General features: G+C 36.1%; 1 long non-coding RNA gene across 1 annotated transcript; it reads left to right on the forward strand.

The window, feature by feature from the left end:
* Window positions 1-288: 288 nt before the first annotated feature.
* On the forward strand, window positions 289-1,097 carry LOC105264076 (uncharacterized). The gene is made up of 2 exons (XR_891958.1): window positions 289-405; window positions 466-1,097. It is a non-coding gene; the product is annotated as an uncharacterized lncRNA (long non-coding RNA).
* The last annotated feature ends 5,655 nt before the right edge of the window (window positions 1,098-6,752 follow it).

Here is a 6,752-nt window from a genome sequence, read left to right on the forward strand (position 1 = left end):
AAATATTGGAGATGATCTCCTCAGAATTTGGAGCAAACTTGCAGGGGTCAGAGATCGGTTTGAAGAGTAATTGACTGCAATTTTTAGTCATATCTCGAAATTTCTTGGTGAATAAGGAAATAGTGAATTTTTTTCTATTTTTTATAAATTCGCACAATCGTTAGAGGAAAAAGCATACATCCTTTTGGTTTATTTGATAAACATTCGGAAAGATTATCTTTATTATTCTTATCGTCCGGAAAGTAGGAAGGGTATAAGTATGAGATTAGAAGGAGTGGCATTACCAAATGCGTAGAATCTTCTGAACAGTCAACTCCTCCGCGACATTAAGCTTAATGATGAAATTTTTAACCGCAGTGCTGGTAGTGATGGCAGTGGCCTTTCTCCTGATTGTTGAATCTGAAGGTAAGCAATGATAATAATCCATAATTGTTCGGTGAATAATTAAATAAATTATTTGTCTAGCTTGGAGGCAGTGCACCCATGATGGGCAGTGTTTGATTCTTTGCTATCGAGGGGTCCCCACGTGTAGGAACTCTTACTGCACATGCTCCAATTTCTGAAAATAATTTAACGAAGATCATTAATTCTGTTGAATGCTTCATAGAATTAAACCGATAAGTCTTATAATCATTTTTATTACTCAGGTCGATATCAAGTTTTTAAAAAATTATCATATCGAATTGTCAAGAATTTAATAGACTCTGTAGAAACCAGAATATTTTCAGTGAGTTATATCTTTCTTTATTATTCGACGAAATATTGAGATTTAAACAGCTCTAGATAAAATTCGTTTTTTTTTTTTTCATTCAGTTGTCAGTCAATTTTTCTTTGTAATATTACGAAAAATAGTTCAAAAGAAATGGGAAATGCCGATTACAATAAATTATAATGAAAAATCAACATCTGGAGACATTTTTCTGTCGAGAATTATGGAGTGACAAAAAAAGGTTGTTTTCGAATTTTGAAATTAAATAAAAATACGTTTTAAGGTTTTTATAAGAAATTTGTTTATATGGGCGTAATTCTTTCCGGAAAGTCAATCTCATGGTGACATTTCCGTTATAATGAAACCACAATAAAGTTCTTCAGCAATATTTTTTAGTAGTTAATAAATCGCCAGTTCATTCACTCACTCCCAAAGATTCTAATGAATTGAGATTGCATAGAATGTAGATATAGAACTGTCGAAAAAATGGAAATACGCGAATCAGTCCTTTGTAATTATCCGTTGGTTTAAGTTTCATTATTTCTTTTAATTGTCATGGACCCCCATAAAATCTGAAAATTTATCAAATTAATGGTCAACTTTTAGGAAAGGAGAAGAATAAATTGGTAAGTTGATTCCCAAAATCTGAAATTTTGTCAGTCCATAGGTCCTAATATGGGATCGACCTGTTCTAAATTTCAACCTAATCGGTAGAGCAGCTTTGAGATATAGGTGATTGTTTGTGAAACATTTTTTGCCCATATCTCAGAAACTATATAAGCGATTTAATTTTCTTTTACTGTCCCTCAATGTTCTTTACATAGATCAGTGAGAATATATATTTAGATTTATTTTCTGTATCTACTGCACCTACTACCATGACGATTTTATAGGCGCCGCCCGTCTTATAGCCTTGAGCCTCTCCTACTATCCTTTGCCTTTTTGAGGCACCATGAACTGATTTTTGAACTGCACCCATTTGACTTGTACTAAGGGAAACCATGGAAAACCTCAGCCATGCAGCTGATCGGTAATGCAGTCATTCTGCGGTGTTCATCAGTCACACTGGCTCGATGAACAGAGTACCTCTAACCCAGAGAGGTCTAACTAAATGGCCACCCATCCAAGTACCAACCTCACTAAACGTTGCTTAGCTTGGATAACCTTCAAAGTCACACACCACCCGAGTGGCTACTATCGCCGCTTCAGTCCGAATATATGTGTTCCTACAAAATTTTCACGATATTTCAATTTTCATGTTTTTCGGAAAAATCATTGTCTGAATAGCTACGGATCCATTCGGCAGCTTGCTACCTATTGTATTGGTAGAAATAAAAAATGAAAAAGAAAAACTAACGCATAAAGTAATGGTTAAATGTCTCCTGCCAAATAGGCTCGGTCAACTACTTGTTTTTATTATTTTATTTATATCGCGTGACGTCACGCATCCGCGGGCACATATTATGAGTATTAATATGTGGCAGCACGCTGGAAAGATCCTGACCCCATGATTATTACGACATATTATTGAGCCCGATTTACGCATTGATACTTAACATTTTAGTCGACCATTCAGTCTATTTATTTATCACTTCAGGGTTTTTTTCTTATTGGAAAATAGTTTGGGCGGAGCAATTGGATAAAATCATGGAAATATTTTAATTGCCTGGTGCAGGTGGCATAGCTTGCGAATATAATAAATTTTTTGCTGAAAATTGGGAGCAATCGAAAAGCATTTTGACAAATAGAATCAGTCGTTTTGTAATTACTTGTCGGTTTAAATTTTATTATTCTCTTTAAAGATGTTCTGCATGTATAGTTAAACAAAAATTTATGACCCTTTCTATTTCTAATTAATTGTCAATTAATATTTCAATGCATTAATTAGTTGAAGTAATAGTCATAAAAAATTATTACATGAATTATATCATATTATATTTATATTACATTATTATATAATCATGAAATTTTTACCATTGTTTTATATCTGCTTTAATCATCAATTTTTAATATTTCAAAAAAATTTTATATTTTGGACTATATTTACAGAATCTTTTTATATTCTCCATAAAAGGCCATGATAATGGAGAACTTTGATAATTAATAACCACAAAACGGGGTCGGGAATTAATGTTATCGCTGTTATCGCTTCAACAACATTATGTCAAAATTCCACGTAATTCTTATATCTTCGTCAGACCATGCCAAACAACCGTAAATTTCGAAGATTACCCTAAATCCGGGAAGATTATAAAATTTTTGGTAATTTTGACAAAAAGTCTTTGGTTTTCAAAACCCATGGGAGTTGTTGGGCAAAATCATTATCTATTGGAATCGTCAAAAATTTGTAATTGTAGTAAACAAGAAATGGTATATGCATCAACGAAAAATCAATAGATACGATAATTTGAGATTACCGATCAGAAAGATGAAATCTTCAAGATAAAAATCTAAAACTCCATGAGTCGACATTTTCCATGCCCAAAATAACTGACCTGAAACAGGTGAGAGCATTTCCTTTCTCTCGAATCATCAAAATTAGTTCCAATTGTTAAAATTTGATTATGAACCTGCGTAATTTCTCACTGATCTAAAACGAATCACGTGCCGCTGTGGAATTTAATAAAGCCGAGATTCTGTCCACTCATGATTTCCCGTGTCGTCGATAAAAATTCCCGAAGCACTCAGCAATTTAACCATTTATGCCACATGGGTGTAACCCCGTAAAAAATTCCATTCCCCTTGTTTCAGCGGTACAATCACGGAACAGATCAATGATGCATGTCAATCATACAAGTCCAGTCGCCATCACAATTAAAAAATTAAATTAATATCGAGAGAGTATGTCGGACAACGAGAGCAGGTTACGCATTGAGTGCGTTACGTCGGGATAATAAATCGGGTGAAATTTTCGAGACAACGGGTGAGTGAGATCAGTGAGGAGTTGAATAAAAGTGATCGTTCTTATTTTATATTGTGTAACGAGGCCGCACACCGCATGACCGACTCTCATATTCGACTATAATACGCACCCACGTAGCTAGAGGCACATGAACTACACGCACAACTCATGTATTTGTTACTCCACATTGTTATCATGCCCTATGTGTAAGGGGCCACTGGATTGAACGGAGACAATCTGGGGTGAGGAAAGGCCTGTCGCAATTGTGCACTTGGTGAAAGTGACTGTCATACACTCTGTAGCAATCCAAAAACTCATTCCAAAATTCGATCATCAAATTCATTAAAATCCGAATATTCAATGCATTATTCTCGATTTATCTCCATGCTTTCAAATTATCTTTTGAATTATATCTTCGAATCTAATAATAACTATTAATGAATTAATTAAATAATTCAGGGGGACATGGATTCGGACAATTAGAAATCTGATTACTGATGGAAAAATAAATTTTTCCCATTCATCCATTTATTTCAGAAAATTGTTTATAATTAACGCAATGACTGTGTGAAGGTATACAATTGTAATAATCTACAGCTATTGGGAACTTTCTGGAAATGACACGAGGTGTGAATTTTTTTTTCTCAGCATGTTCTGCAATCCGTCAAGCTGTTAATGACGATCGAATAAACCGTCTCAGATTTGTTTACAATACTTAATGCTCCGGAGGGTTCATAATAACACGTCTGGCCAAGTATCTTATAATGACATCAAGCCAGAATGAACGAGAACAAAAAAAAATGACAGGATTCAGTGGAGGAAGGTTTAGAGCTGCTTGAGAGCGTGTGAACGGTTGATACGATCTAAAACGCCTGCCACGGGGTAGGAAGAGAGCACCAGCACTGGACAAGAAGGTGACTGCTTTATCTGATCGGCCATTAAAGGGACAACTGTATTTCTGTACCCGGTGGAAGGGAATAACCCGACGATTCGTCAACCCTATGGTGACTTTTATTGACACTACCAACGTGTTTTTTCCTCGTTCAAGTATTGTTATTGGAAATTGAGAAAGAGAGTATCTGGGAGTTTCGTCGGGTCTGCGGATTCGAAGCAACTTCCTGCTGGGCCTTAGTGACCTAGTTTTCATACAACGGGTGGGCCTCGCGCGGTGTGACATCGCCGTCCAATCGGAGGTCTCGCATTTTACGAGCTGCTCGTTGTTTCTTCATTTTGGGAACGAGATTTCCTCTGGCGAACTCTTTTTGCTCAATACACGTGGTGCATTGAGACGCAGTTAAGGTCATTGTCATGTAAAATATTTACTCGACAGTTTTTGGTTAAATTTTTGCGGTGAATAGCTCAAAAAAGTAGTTGCAAAATCATCTTTTTCTATTTGAGATCTGTTTTGAACTGGAGATAGAAATTTTCCACATTCGGAGAATTTTTCACGAGTCTAAATGGCGCGTAGTAGATTAGGATTTTTTTTCTGATCAACGGCTCGATAGTTTTTCAATTAAAAATGGTTTGGAGTGGAAGTCGTATCATTGAATACGGCCAAATAAAATCGAATTGATTGATTTTGTTCGCATAATTAAGAAAATATATAGTTATATTTTATACAGCTACACAATGCGATGAATCAAGTGAGACTATATCTTGTTAAAAAATTGTGATTTAATCTGCGTCGTTTTACAAGGCATAAACTTTTTACAGACATTGCCGCGCGACAACAAGGACAGAATAAAAATTTTGGCTGCCTAGCGTGCGGAAAATTTCACGTAACCCACTGCGCGATAATAGTATATTTCGTAACAAGTGCGGAAAAGCCTGAAATGTTACTTTTCGGCATATTGTAATAAGAAATAAATATATTTCAATAATTTTATCTCGTGACACATGTGAAAAAAGGGCTTTCGTCCTACAAAAAGTAGTATTACTATAGTGTCGTAATGTACTATTATAGTGTTACTACTACGTAAAGTGAATTTTCACAACGCGGTTTGAAAAATTATATTTTTTACTATATAAAAATATTTCTCTTAAAGTCAGAGAAAAACAATTCCAAGGAAAAGCGTAAAACTGTTCTCCAATTCGCCATTTTATTATCTTAGATTGTAAAAAATGGAGATATTCAATTTTCGCATGATTATCCCTCGATTCTAGAACAAATTCACTTCACAAAAGTTTTGCCGTTAATTTTTTTGAATTGTCAATTTTAAGTAACGAAATTCTTCGAAATCTTGATAGATCTGAAAAATGAACTAAAAAATCTGACGTACTGGAAATTTGAGTTCGTCAGCGGTGCGGGAAAATAGAAAGAATATGAACGGACTCCATTGACTATTGAAAAATGAATTTTCCCGGAGTGGGGTGTCAAATTTAACGGTACAGATGAATCCTCCAGGTATAAAACTCAGGGCACGTGTGCAAAAGCACTGGTCATCTGTTCCAGATAGCACAAGTCCCCCTCGCGTTTTGGGTCACCTGCCCGCCCTCTGACAGACCCCCGATGGGCATTTATAGCGCACGCGCTCAACCCTCAAAACCATCTCCAACATATGGTACTTTTCGTTTCCCGGAAAACTCATCTCGCTTATCTGCAGATTGAGGAAACTCATTCTCGTTTCTACTTTTAGTTTTAACGGCTTTTGCTTTGGCGAGATGACTCCCCCCTGTCGCCTCGACGAAGGGTTGGTTAATCCTCTCAAACGTAAAACACTCGGAAAATACGAAATAAATTCTGAAACACTCGAAAGGATTTGAATTTCTTCCTCAAGAATCCCTCCTAAATAAAAGCAATTACCTCAATTGATCTCCACCCTTCATTAAAAAATAATTCAGCACCGAAAGTATCAACTCAAGAGTCGCAACAGCTGATGGAAATGTGGGAAAAGAAAAAAATGGTACTCCGATCAAAGGAAATTATTTCCCTTTTGAAATCGAAAAGTCCGTTGACCGGAACTTGAATCGCACTATCTCGGGCATTGAAATCCCTCCCCTCCCGGAACATCAACATTGATTTTTCCCGGAAGGAAAAAGGCACCGCGATCAGCTGTCGCCGTAGGAATGAGGCAGATGTCTAGGAGAATAAAAAAAGAACTCACATACTCGCACCTTCAGATTTCTCCCTTCTCGGTGACA

The sequence above is a fragment of the Fopius arisanus genome, unplaced genomic scaffold, assembly GCF_000806365.1.
Source record: "Fopius arisanus strain USDA-PBARC FA_bdor unplaced genomic scaffold, ASM80636v1 scaffold00019, whole genome shotgun sequence".
Classification (NCBI taxonomy): Eukaryota; Metazoa; Arthropoda; class Insecta; order Hymenoptera; family Braconidae; genus Fopius; species Fopius arisanus.